The following is a 14739-nucleotide window of genomic DNA, read 5'->3' as shown; positions in this document are numbered from 1 at the left end:
CCACCTTACTGCGCTGATTCCACACAACTGAAGGGCTCATACACACCAATTCACTCGCATGGCTTACATCATAGGATGGTATGACCCGACCTTCTGGTACCAATCCTACTCCATCTGCAGCGCTCCAGAGAGATTTGTTTCTATTTGTAAGAGGGTGATTAATAGTTGGTCCTGTATAGTTGATGTGAAGTCAAATTAAAAAGGAAGGAAAGGTTCGAAAGACAGGCACGGATTAGGGAAGGATATCGAAACTGTAGACGTAAATTATGTCTCCTCCGACACTATGAAATGCTAATTAATAACAATGTGACCGAGCGAGGTGGCGAAGTGGTTAGACACTGGACGCGCATTCGGGAGGACGACGGTTCAATCCCGCGTCCGGCCATCCTGATTTAGGTTTTCCGTGATTTCCCTAAATCGCTCCAGGCAAATGCTGGGATGGTTCCTTTAAAAGGGCACGGCCGACTTCCTTTTCCATCCTTCTCTAATCCGATGAGACCGATACCTGGCTGTCTGGTCTCCTTCCCCAAACAACCCAAACCAATGACAACGTGAACGCATCGCTCATTTTCCTTTGAATAACGTATTGCTCCAGACAGCATGTTCTATACAAAATATACGGCAAACACAAATTGTACCTGCTCTATGTTGTAAGAGGAAAATGACCTAAGAATTATTACTCAGTACTTCAATTATGCTTCATCTCAGAACGTTACATACAGTGTCGAAGACATTTAGTGATGTTTTTGTAAGTGAATATTATTCAAATACTTGTCAGCCACACCTAATTCTCACTGTACGGACAGTTACACACACAAGTTTTTGTCTAGATCTCAGTAATTTAGAACATACTTGCGAACTGCATAGTACGTTGTATCTCGACCTTTTATATCTTCGTTATTATTATTTATACATTTTCCTAGATGTACTTACCATCCAGTCTTCAACACTGCACTATTTCTCGTCACACGTGTTTCCGTTTATTGAGATCTTATTATGGCAATGCAGAAACGCGTCATAAAGAAAACAGTAAAATAAAATTATTGCGATCGACAAAAATTCTGTATGTAAGTGTTGAAAATAATATCTGATCTCTTGACGGGTTTTATGGACATTGTAGCCCAGACTCATTCAATTCTTTTATCGAAAGGTTGCGTACGAAGAGTTCGATATGCTAGCTCCCCAGAATGACACAGATTAAATTAATAAATAGAAATAATAGTTGGAGAACAACAAAAGTAGAACCACTATCCAGAGAAATTTAAAATGAATGTTGTGCATCAGTTTCTACAAATTCGTGCATTAGTTCCCCAAGATAATCGATATTGTATTAAAAAGACAAATCACTGATCGGTTGGAGAATCTACGATGGCGTTGGAAGGCCTGGAGGTGTTTCGGCTGATGTGACATTTTCCATTAATATGCAACAACATATTTATATTCTTCGGAACATTCCTTCGATCTTTAGCTGTAGCTTAAGCTTATTGATACAAATCTGTTGCAAGAGGTTCGGAAAGTGAGAGACCTCCCTCTGGTTTGGTTACGGCATCATGTCCGACTAACAGGGTGCACGCATTCGTAGAGTGACATTCGAATAGTGATTTAAAACGCGTGTGACTGAGTTGAAATTATTCGCACCGTGGCTAAAAATGACCACGGAAGTCTGAACGCCTGAGCGTGACCGTTACACTATAATCTACCAAAATAACACGGATTTATGTCATTGTTTTCCGATTTCAGAGGCGCAATTTTTCCGAGTGAGCGTAGAACCTATTGTTTTTATCCATTTGTGAAATGCACTACATTTTTTAAATGCGCCTTTTGCTTAACTCAAAATATTTGTTATTCACATATACACTTTTCATGACCTATGTAAAATCTCTGGCTCTCATTTGATTATTTATTAGTTGGGGTGACGAAGTGTTTTAAGACGCTGGATTTCCTTTTGCTAGTATGACGTGTTAAATTTCGGCGTCTGACCTCAGCGTTTAAATTTTCCGTGATTTCCCTATATATACCCTTTAATGCTTTGTGTAGGCTACTATATACTATGTCATATTTAATTGTCGTAACATGCTTCTTTGGTGTTCTGGGCACATCTTCTGTGAACGCTTTCTGTATACACTTTTACCTGCTTTACTGCTGGCAAACTGAAGAGCGAGGACATTACGTCACATGGCATACCTACAGGCTGTTTCCCAATGTTATATCGGCCCTTCTGCAGCGCACCTTTTAATTCACTGTCGATACAGTACACCGACACTTAACAAGCTGTGTTCATTTTTTTACTAAACGCGTAAACGCTAAGAGAAATTTACAGTGAGACTTGCTTATTTCAGATCAAAGCATTATAAAGTAAATTACATAGAAGCGATAGTCATAAATTACAGAATTAAAACAAGATTCAAAGGTTCACTATATGTATTGAATGCATACCTATCTGTCCAAAAGCGTGAACGTTGACTATCTCCTCCTAAATGGATGGATGTATTTCGATACGATTTTTAGTAGCGTATTGTGCAATTATTTCAAATCATTTGGGACTCTTCCTTATATATACGTCTTCCATCACTCGTTGCCATTAGAAATTTCCATACCGTAGTACTGAGTTTTCTGTAGCTATGGCAACATACAGCTATTCTCTGACTTTGTTGCTCCAAAGATATTCCATAGGTCCTGCAGCCGACGAATTATTGCTCAATGTTAGCCTATACAAATTTAATTACTAATTATAATCTTTGACTGCATCTTCATAAAAATACCTAAATAGGTAAAATGTATAGATAATATATTGCAGCCGGTGTGTTATTACTGAATTTTGACATAAATAAATTTTATTACTTATTACAGAAATTGATTGTATCTTCGTAAAAATAAATTGGTAAGAACGTGTCTTAGGCTACTCACTTCCTATTTTTGGTTAAAATTGCTTTAATTGCTGCAAAAGTATTTCACTGACCAAGTAAATTTGGGTAAAATGAATTCTCCAGATACATTTATCAATCAGCTTTGGACCTTCCTTATAATAAATTTTAAATTTTCCCAACACCTCTTTCAGTTGTTGTATATAGTAAAATCTAGTGAATCAACTTCATTGTATTCTTTGCATATAATCTCTCTCTCTCTCTCTCTCTCTCTCTCTCTCTCTCTCTCTCTCTGTCTCTCTCTCTCACACACACACACACACACACACACACACACACACACACACTTCATAACAGTATTTTCATCTCTTGGTCTCCCTCTACGATTTTTACCCTCCACGCTGCCCTCCAATACTAAATTGGTGATCCCTTGATGCCTCAGAACATGTCCTACCATTCGATCCCTTCTTCTGGTCAAGTTGTGCCAATCCGATTCAGTACTTCCTCATTAGTTATGTGATCTACCCATCTAATCTTCAGCATTCTTCTGTAGCACCACATTTCGAAAGCTTCTATTCTCTTCTTGTCCAACCTATTTATCGTCCATGATTCTCTTCCATACGTGGCTACACTCCATACAAATACTTTCAGAAATGACTTCCAGACACTTAAATCTATACTCGATGTTAACAAACTTCTCTTCTTCAGAGGGCTTTTGATTGCCATTGCCAGTCTACATTTTATATCCTCTCTACTTCGACCATCATCAGTTATTTTGCTCCCCAAATAGCAAAACTCCTTTACTACTTTAAGTGTCTCACTTCCTAATCTAATTCCCTCACCATCACCCGACTTAATTCGACTACATTCCATTATCCTAGTTTTGCTTTTGTTGATGTTCATTTTATACCCTCCTTTCAAGACACTGTTCCATTCCGTTCAATTGCTCTTCCTAGTCATTTGCTGCCTCTGACAGAATTACCATGTCATCGGCGAACCTCAAAGTTTTTATTTCTTCTCCATGGACTTTAATACCTACTCCGAATTTTTCATTTGTTTCCTTCACTGCTTGCTCAGTATACAGATTGAATAACATCGGGGATAGACTACAGCCCTGTCTCACTCCCTTCCCAACCACTGCTTCCCTTTCATGTCCCTCGACTTTTATAACTGCCATCTGATTTCTGTACAAATTGTAAATAGCCTTTCGCTCTCTGTATTTTACCCCTGCCACCTTCAGAATTTGAAAGAGAGTATTCCAGTCAACATTGTCAAAAGCTTTCTCTCTAAGTCTACAAATGCTAGAAACGTAGGTTTGCCCTTCCTTAATCTAGCTTCTAAGATAAGTCGTAGGGAATCCAAACTGATCTTCCCCGAGGTCGGCTTCTACTAGTTTTTTCATTCGTCTGTAAAGAACTCGCGTTAGTATTTTGCAGCTGTGACTTATTAAACTGATAGTTCGGTAATTTTCACATCTGTCAACACCTGCTTTCTTTGGGATTGGAATTATCATATTCTTGTTGAAGTCTGAGGGTACTTCGCCTGTCTCATACATCTTGCTCACCAGATGGTAGAGTTTTGTCAGGACTGGCTCTCCCAAGGCCGTCAGTAGTTCCAATGGAATGTTGTCTACTCCAGGGGCCTTGTTAAGACTGAGGTACCTGTATTGCATGCATTTCCGAACGAACAGTCACAGCAGCGACTGCAGCCGTCATATTTATCCACACCCCTCCCCCGTACAGGAATTACATAACTTGTACGAGTGCAGGTCGTGGCGCACGAATGACGACATACGAAAGCTTGGGTCTGGCCCTGTGTGGAGCACTGGTAGCCAAAGCAATTAAGGCGACCCCTAGCGTAAAGCGGGAAATCCCGGTTCTAGTCCGGATCCGGAGCAAATTTTCTTTGTCGTCATTCCATTACTGGTGTTCAAATGGTTCAAATTGGTTTGAGGACAGAATCGCATTTCGCAATCGAGTACACTCTTCACCGCCAACGGATGACTGTGCGGTGTGCAGTGTGCAGTGTCCTGTCATGGAATAATCGGTGCGTGTTCCTTCATGGCACGGTGACTACCGAACGATACGTGAAGGTTTTGGAAATATGATTTCATCCCCGTTATCCAGAGTGACCCTGATTTCGACAAGACGCGGTTAGCGCAAGTCGGAGTGCGACTTCATCGGAGAGCAAGAAAGTGTTTGATGTCCTGAAAGAGCACTTTGGGGACCGCATTCTGTCTCTAGACTACCCATAGGCCACTGGCATGGGCGTCGATTGGCCACCATATTCTCCGGGTCAGAACAGATGCCACTCCTTTTTGTGATGCTGTATTAAAGACAAGGTCTACAACAATAACCCAGAAACCATTGCTGAGCTGAAAACATCAATTCAGGAGATTGTCGACAGTATCGATGTTCCGACACCGCCATGCAGAATTTCGCCACTTGTCTGCGCCGCATCATCGCCAATAATCCGAATATATGTATTGACGCTTACATGTTGAATAAAGTATGTGCACGGCGTAGTTTGTAAGAAATTTGAGTTTTTTTCATATATTTCAATAATTGTGACACTGTATTAACAACACCGACACTACAGTATCATGTTCACCCGCCGATACCAGACAGTAACTTTCAATTAAAACGTCTCCCATCCCCCAATACGGGTTCAAATGGCTCTGACAACTATGGTACTTAACATCTGAGGTCATCTGTCCCCGAGAACTTAAAACTACTTAAACCTAACTAACCTAAGGACATCACATACATCCATGCCCGAGGCAGGATTCGACCGTAGCGGTCGCGCGGTTCCAGACTGTAGCGCCTAGAACCGCTCGACCACCCCGGCAGGCTCCCCCAATACGGGAATTACATAATGTGCACGAGAGCAGGTTGTGCTGCATGAAAGACAACATAAGGAAGTTTAGGCCTGGCCGTGGGTCGCGCACGAATAGCGGAAGTTGCTAAGGCGACTGTTCGCGTAAAGGTGGAAATCCGGCTTCGAGTCCCTGTGCGACACAAATTTTCATTGTCATCATTCCATTACTGGTGTTCAAATGGTTCAAATTGCTCTGAACACTATGCGACTTAAGTCCTTAGGTCATCAGTCACCTAGAACTTAGAACTAATTAAACCTAACTAACCTAAGGTCATCACACACATCCATGCCCGAGGCAGGATTCGAACCTGCGACCGTAGCGGTCGCTCGGCTCCATACTGTAGCGCCTAGAATCGCACGGCCACTCCGGCCAGCATTACGGGTGTCCTTGTCCGCAGCGGCCAATACGTTTCAAGTATTTCAACTACAAAATGCATTTTTCTGGGAACATCTCGTATAAAATTGAATTTAGAGACCTCCCTGTGATTTAGCAAGTGCCGTCGTTATGGCTTCGCTTAATTCGTGTGCGCGATGAGGAGAAAAAAACGTTCTATGACGGGACTGACGATGTCTCTTACAATTTAGACCTTTAACTTCCAAGCTGCCAAGTTCGGTATCTGGGCCTTTCCACAACAAAAGGAAGATATGTGTAATAGGCTGGCGCCATCAAAGTTCCCGCAGGAATGCAGCAAGATGTGGCGAACACGCAACAAGAAAGTCTGTCAATCAGTCGGCTCGCTCCTTTTCAAGACCGGCGAGTTAACAAAGTTGGCTCTGGAAGGCACTGAGATGCCAACTTAATACATCTCCAGTGGCCCACTAGCCAGACTTAACGAAGCAGCGCCGCGGACAACACTCGGGGGAACCAGCGGATTGCTGCAGCAACTTTTACGGTCTGGCTGCGAGAACAGGTGGGGACGCCTGCTTCCTGCTTTGCTGTCGCCCACCTGTTGATTGGAGGCCCTGCGGCTCGCCTGTCACGAGAGAGGCAGCGACGTCTGCTGCTGTCAGTTGCGCCAGTGTGTCAACAGTCCGAGTCAAGCCACACGCGCGCGATCTGGCGTGCTTACACTTGCCATAGAAATTTCGTATTTCTAACGGTGCCGTCCACACAAATTGTAATAAATTTATAAATTTCCGGGCCGGAAGTGTTTAGAGGTTTTGAATCGTCGTCCTCCCAAATGCGAGTCCATTGTGCTAACAATAACGCCAACTCGTTCGATCTAGAAAAAGACAACCCGGACTTTTTTGATGCATTCTCTTTCGACTAAGCCCACTACTTCCGAATCTTTAACTCGTGAACTACTGCTACATACACAGCTTTTCCCGGAATTTCTATACAATAATTTGACTATATCGTAAAAGCAGGCTCTAATGCACACGTAAGTTCGACGTATCTTTTTAAAGTACGTCTTCATCCATATGCCTTTTTGTACCAGAAGTCTGCGTCGATTTGATAGAAGTACTCAAGGAATTCATTAAACCGCGCTGTTGGATGCAGCCTGGTGGCACTGCGAGCACGTGACAGGGTAGCAAAAGTATAAAAGCGGAGCAGACACGGACGGGGGATCACCCTAGCGAAAATATGGGGTGCAAATGGAGAATTCCATTAAGATAAGGGACCTGAATAGACAAAGGGCAGATTATTACTACGCAGGGCCTCTGAACGAATATCTCGAAAACGGCGAAGCTGGTCGAATGTTCGCCTGCTACTGCCGTGAGCATCTATGGGAGAGGTAAAAGGACAGTGAAACTACCACTAGATGCTAAATAGTTGGACGTCCACAGCTATTTACAGAACGTGGGGTTCGGAGACTTGTCTGCTCTGTAAAAAGTATGATAAATGTTGATCCGTGGCATCTGTATCAAAACAGTTTGCACGATGCTGGTACTCACACAAGTGTTTTCGGAACACACCTTTCATCGCACATTGTTGAACATGGAGCTCCGCAACAGATCATCCCTACACGTTCACATGTTGAGCCAACGGCGCTGTCAGTTACGATTGCAGTGGGAACGTGGCTCGAAACCTGCAGCTCGCCACGGACACAGGCTGGTAGAAGCAGTATTATGCTATGGGAGTCATTTCCCTGCGCCTGCATGGGACCTGTGGTAGCAATTGAAGGTATGCTGACAGCTTGCATCGCTTAATGTTTTCCCCGACGGCGACGTCATCTTTCAGAAGTGTAATTCTCCGTGTCTCGGACCCAGAACCGTGTTACAGTGGTTTTATAGTGAACTCACATTGACGTCTCGGCTACCAAATTCGCCTGATGTAAATCCTCTGGAAACCATCTGGGTCACTATTGTGCGCCATCACGTCGTACGCAAATCAGTGGCCCGTTATTTATGCGAATAACAAGACCTGTGCGAAGACAACTAATCTCCATAAACCAACAAGCTGTGGGTCCCCGGTACACAGAATCGGTGATGTATTTCGTTCCAAAGGCGAACAAACAACATATTACGCAGTTAGTCCTAATGTTTTGGCTCATCATTGTAGTTCAGAAATTTTAGGACATACGTAAAATACAGCTATAACTGGATTCTGCAGTTGTAATATGTCGGTAGAAGAAAGACGTTCCTTTTCCAAATAGCGGTCTTCGTAAGCATTACTTTCTGCATTCCATAACCCTAACTATAGACGTATCGCCTTTATGAAATTTGCGGTATCTCATTTGTCCATGTCTCCTGACATGTAAACAACAAACGAGTCGAGTGTGTTACTACCCACGCAAATTTTCGAACAGAAGTTGGTTGGTTGGTTTAGGGGAGGGACCAAACAGAAAGATCATCGGTCCCATCGGATTAGGGAAGGATGGGGAAGGAAGTCTGCCGTGAACCATCACGGTATTCGCCTGAAGCGTCGAACTGAGGTGAAATAATTTTGTTTCGTAATAGCAATAACATTTTGTTTCTGTTTAGGATTAAGATTTGAGTCGTAGCATTTTAAATGCACCGTTACCTAATGCTTTGTCTCACCAGTTGCTGCTTAGCTAGCTGCTGCTTCAATGCGATTAAGAATGGTAAATGATTCTGTGCGCCTTTTATGGTTGTCTTCCATTGCTTTTTTTTTCTGAAACTTACACAACGAGTTCGTACTTTTGTTGTAATCGCTGCCGCTAGTGACTTGGCGAACAATGGTTAATACGTCCAGCCATGTCTCCTTCGTGTAAGGTACATGAAAATACAAAATTACAAACATCGATCGTTTATTGCTTTCGTAGTCGCCAATTCAAAAGAGAATTTAAGGGAGAGAAATGTAAATATCATTAACTTCTATTAAAATCTTACACTTTAGCTTCAGCTTAATTGGCACATGAGAGAAATACATCCGGGAATTTGCAAAATAATATTAAACAAAAGATTCACTGCCTACCGCAACGCTTCAGCTTGAGAATGAGAAAACTAAGAAGAGTCAGTGGGAAACGTTTACTAAATAAAAATCCCCTGTGTTCTTCCTACGGCGACCGGACTCCTGGTCAACAATGCCATACGATCATTTTCAATTTTTTTTCCATTTTCTTGAATCAACATGTGCCCTACACCGCCTACTGGCACCCAGTAGGTAGAAGACATGCCTCTGAGTAAGTAGAAGACAGACCTCCGAGTGTGCTTGTGGTGAAGAAGGTACTCCAGAACATACAAACCGAGTATGTCCGCTTTAATCCGATATAGCTGATACTGATCGGCAGCAACTGAATCGGAACTGAAGACTTGATGTCAAAGAGATACCCGGAGCGTAACACAATGGCTCATCTCGGTCAACATTGCTGACGCTATTTCAAGAAAGGTTTGGGTAGCGCGTTATCTTATCAACCAACCCCCGTCTACTGCGATACGAGAGGTTGCCACAGTAGATGAAGAACTGACGCCGCGAAGGCAGCTGAGGTCAATAGTTGCGGCTGAAGAACTGCCAACATCGACAACATCGAATGCGCAGCCATAGTAGCAACACCAGAAAGAAACACACCCGTAGGTTGTGTCTCGCCACCAAAGAAACCAAAACCTGGGCGACGTGGGCCGGCGCGTGGCTGGGCTCGTCACCAGCAACCGCGATGCTCCCTGCAACCAGGGAGGCAACGATGACAGCGCCCTCGACGGGCCCAAGGAATCGGCAAGGCATGACGGAGGCCCGGGAAGCGACGGAATGTGACAGACGGGAACTGAAGTTGTTATAACAATAGCAGTAGTAGGTGGTAGTTCTTATTCACAGAAAGTACAGTTTTTTATTTACTGTTTCTATTATTATTATTATTAAAGTAGAAATATTTTATGGTGATTGGGGGGGGGGGGGGGGGGTAGTATCGTGAAGGATAAAATTAAGTATGAATGTATATTGTATAATTTTTGTAAGAATCAATAAAGTCTGTGTTTAAATTGTATATAACAGAGTGGAATAAATAAATTTACCTGCACTCATTGGTGCCGTCCAATGATTACGATCTGATTCTGGATTTTGATCTTTGTTATAATACGGTCTACATCTGTCTTCATTTAGTATGGGGTTTACGAGGTCACTGTGCTTCTTATCATGAAAAAGCAGTGCCACTCTGTTTGCAAGGCCCACAGCTTGCGGTTTCGGCTAAAGTCACTAAGAGAGGACCAAATGCCTACTTATGACGCACAATGGACTCTGACCCTGAGACTTCAGAGCGACTGACAATGAATAAAGTTCAATTAAACATTTTAAAAGACATTTCTCAAGCGGAACAACTGTCTTAAAAATATGGTTCTTTGTGCAAGGGAGGAGAGGATTCGTAACAAAGTCTCTTGTCATAATTCTTTCAGCTGAGGATCACATGATCAGAAGTCTGGGGGACAGGTGCTCTGGTGAACACACGCACTCACTCTGACTCCAGTCGGGAAAGAAAGCCACTAGAAGATAAGTTCACCGTATCAAGGAAAATCTTAATTCCTACGAACTGCAAGCCGTTGCCGTCAAGCTTCGCTTGTGACCATTCTGCTCAAGAAAATCTGTATAATACAATGAAAAGTCCTAACAGGATGGATTGTGAAATCACTTCGTCCCCCCACAAGCGTAGTTAACTTCGATAAAACTTATGTACGTAAATTTTAGCTACATAATTCCCATGATAACAATTTAATTACCACTGAGATTGGTCCAAATGGTTCTGAGCACTATGGGACTTAATATCTGAGGTCATGAGTCCCCTAGAACTTACTACTTAAACGTAACTAACCTAAGGGCATCACACACATCCATGCCCGAGGCAGGATTCGTACCTGCGACCGTAGCGATCACGCGGTTCCGGACTGAAGCGTCTAGAACATCTCGGTCACACCGGCCGGCGCCACTGAGATTACCTACATTATGTAACCAAACGACTATCCGGAATCCTATGAAAATGTTTTATCTCAAGTGTGTTCGAAAGCAATACGATTAACTCCCCGCACTATCAGGACCCGACTGGAGAACTCCGAAAGATTTCTAAGACTTCTCAGACACTGACGCAGCTTGCCTGAGTGTGGGCGGAGGGCGGTAAACGACACCGCGGCACCAGTCGGGTGGATGCTGGAACCGCCAGAGCCTGTTGCTCAAGGCTAACGCCAGTTAACAGTACAAAATTTTAACAAGAGTACGGTGGAAAATTTCATAGCTTGCGCGTTGGTCATCCTGACCAATCGCCAGACGTGTGTTTTTAAAATCAGCGGGTCAAACTGTTGTCTCCGGCCCGGTAATGCCACAAGGCAGCTTTGAAAACTCAGTTCAGCGGACACTCCTACGCCATTATGATTCTGTGATTGCACAGGCACTTCCACTAATCCACACATTTATACATTACTGAGGTATCCATGAGTACGGTTCTAGATAAGGAGTAATATCAGATGCTGACATGAAACGATGTAAGAAGTGAAATCAATCAAGTTGGTTTCCTACCAATTTGTTGAACTAAATGAAACAAATTAATCAATACAAGTCATAATTTCATGAAATGTGGTTGAAACACCTTTAAAAGCAGTGTCAGGCATGGCCCAGGCATACGAAATATTCTCGACACTAGGTGGACAACGCCTCGGTCACACGTCTCTAGCTTCCTGCTTCATCATCTTTTTCATATGGCAACACTGTTGTGTATGGCAGCGACATTGCAGAAATGTTGTGGGCAACACTATTCCATCCACAAATTGCGATAAAATATGTGCCATGTAATCGCACCTTAAGGTGGATTTTGACTTGTAGATTTGCAGCAGTTTGCAGCACAACTTTTTTATATGAATAAATGTCACATTTACTCGTCTACCTTACTAAAAAATGAGTTTTCTCTCATGTTATCATAGGGTAGAGAAGAATAGCCGTAGCGCCTCCCTAGCAAGAAAAGGGCGTTTACAAGTTACAAAACGAATATATACACAGATACTTACTGCGGAAGATTGCTGCACAAAAAAACGTGATATTGAAAATCGTGTTTCACGATTCATTCTGGAAGAGATGTGTGTCCAGCATCAGTTCACGAAGCAGTTCGAATTACTAAAAAATGAATGCACCCACGGACCCGATTCCTCTCTTCCATGCGAACTTTGTTCCGTGAGAAATGTAAGTGCAGGACGAACGCTGTCTCTTCCCCTCCGCAGCAGTACAGTGATGCGTGCAAATATTCTGGTCCACAAATGTATTGTAGCTAACATTGCCAGGCAACTGTCGTCCGAAATGTTACTGAACATGCGGCTGCATTTAGTGAATCCACAAATGTGAAATTTCTGTGGGCCGTGTAAACGCACCTTTCAAGGTGCCCATGTGAAACAGACGTAACAGCAATGGTACTGTCTTTTGTTCCTTGAATAAAACGAACACTTTTATCGGATTACTCCTTCGTAAAAAAATTCGCCGGCGTTTTCGTTACAGTATGTCAAAATCGCGAAGAGTACAATCCGGACATTAGTGGGGCACATGAGCATTATGACTCCTGAAATATTTAGCAAAAGAATCATTTAGAGAAAGTTTCCCAGAGCTCTGATTCTGCTCTGGCAAAAATTTTCTTTGCCGCCCTTGACGTTTCTGATTCGAGAAAACTTTATATTATGACGATCGTGGAAGAAATCTGTCTTGGCTTACTGAATGAACTACTGTAATACAACTGAGGAGCTGATAGCCGGAGACTGAGAACTGAACGAACTACTATAATACAACCGAGGTGCTGATAGCCGGAGACTGAGAACTGAACGAACTACTATAATACAACCGAGGTGCTGATAGCAGGAGACTGTGATTCTGGAAGCGCTTTATCGGTGCGCAAAGCAGATCGGTGAAAGACACGGTACTGAAGTGTTATTAGAAATAAGGATCTTATCTTAACCGTCTAGCTTGAGAATAAGATACGAGAGAATACCGCTCGTACAGAGCCATACAGACAACAGTTTTCCCTCGTTCAGTGATTGAATGAAATAGGACGCAAAACCGCAAAATCGGTAACCCGTTTTTAGCTTCTTACACTCATCTTGATGACATTACTTTTATCGTTAACAGTGAATGATCTGATGGGATGATAATTTTATTGTTTAGAAAATGATAATAGGTTACCGATTATAAATACAACTCTAGGTTATAAACAAGAGAATTATTGGCTCAAATGGCTCTGAGCACTATGGGATTTAACATCTGTGGTCATCAGTCCCCTAAAACTTAGAACTACTTAAACCTAACTAACCTAAGAACATCACACACATCCATGCCCGAGGCTGGATTCGAACCCCCGACCGTAGCAGTCCCACGGTTCCGGACTGAGCGCCTAGAACCGCGAGACCACCGCGGCCGGCAAGAGAATTATTATTAAATTGCCAAATTAATCTCCATCTACTTTCAATCTTACTCCGATGACTTAAAGTTAAGCATATCTCGCTCAAAAGCTCACTACAAGCACATACTTCACAAATACTTAATAAGCATAATGAATGCTTGTACAGGGTGAAGAAGCTAACAAAAGCCTATCTTTTACTTTATGTAACATTAGGCAGTGGAAAAAAAAGAATGCTTGCCTTGCAGAAAAACAACGGAAACAGTGAGTTCATGTTTCCACTAATCGAGCGAGGTGGTGCAGTGGGCAAGCACACTGGACTCGCTTTTGGGAGGGCGGCGGTTCAGATTCACGTCTGGCCACACCGATTTAGGTTTTCCGTTGCTTTCCAAAACTACTAAATGCAAATGTCGGATTCTGCGGATTCACCAGCGGTCCCATTTAACACCACTAAACATCCCCATAATACGGTTCTACGAGGACTTGCTGAAAAGTAATGGCTCCGAAGTTTTATGTGGAAACTCTTAAAGCTTTTAAAATAAAACAAACGTTATTAACATTCTTCATCTTTATTCCTTATGTCTACATACTTGCAGCCCTCTACCGCTAGAAGGCTTCGAACTGTACCGTGTAAGATGGCGGTGTGTAAAATAACTATGTCGGTATACTGCGAGACCCTCAGAAGACTGAGCACTCCGTCTTCAGGCCACGAGTGGCCTACCGGGACCATCCGACCGCCGTGTCATCCTCAGTGGAGGATGCGGATAGGAGGGGAGTGGGGTCAGCACACCACTCTCCCGAAGCCGCTACTATTCGGTCGAGTAACACCTCAGTTGGCATCACGAGGCTGAGTACACCCCGAAAAATTGGCAACAGTGCATGGCGGCCCGGATGGTCACCCATCCAAGTGCCGACCACGCCCGACATCGCTTAACTTCGGTGATCTCACGGGAACCGGTGTATCCACTGCGGCAAGGCCGTTGCCCCTCAGAAGACTGAGAGCACGAAATCGAAGAGTTCGTCCACGCTTGGAACATCCTCTCCTTCGGCATGACAATGCCAGACCACACACGTGAGTTGCGACATTTCCGGCAGTCCGATGTCTTGGGTTTACTGTCATCGATCATCCTCCACACAGCCCCGACTTGGCCCCACCCGATTTGCATCTCTTTCCAAATCTTAAACAACACATTCGAGACTTCACTTTGGTAGTGATGAAGCGATATAAGCAGAGGTGAGGT

The 14739-nt window shown here is 43.3% G+C and overlaps 1 pseudogene; it reads right to left on the bottom strand.

The window, feature by feature from the left end:
* Positions 1–14365: 14365 nt before the first annotated feature.
* On the bottom strand, positions 14366–14483 carry LOC126289841 (5S ribosomal RNA; annotated as a pseudogene).
* Between the last annotated feature and the right edge of the window lie 256 nt (positions 14484–14739).

This window comes from Schistocerca gregaria, chromosome 1 (assembly GCF_023897955.1).
Source record: "Schistocerca gregaria isolate iqSchGreg1 chromosome 1, iqSchGreg1.2, whole genome shotgun sequence".
Lineage (NCBI taxonomy): Eukaryota > Metazoa > Arthropoda > Insecta > Orthoptera > Acrididae > Schistocerca > Schistocerca gregaria.
The sequence above is the reverse complement of the archived record's forward strand: the minus strand, read 5'-3'. Positions and strand labels throughout refer to the sequence as shown.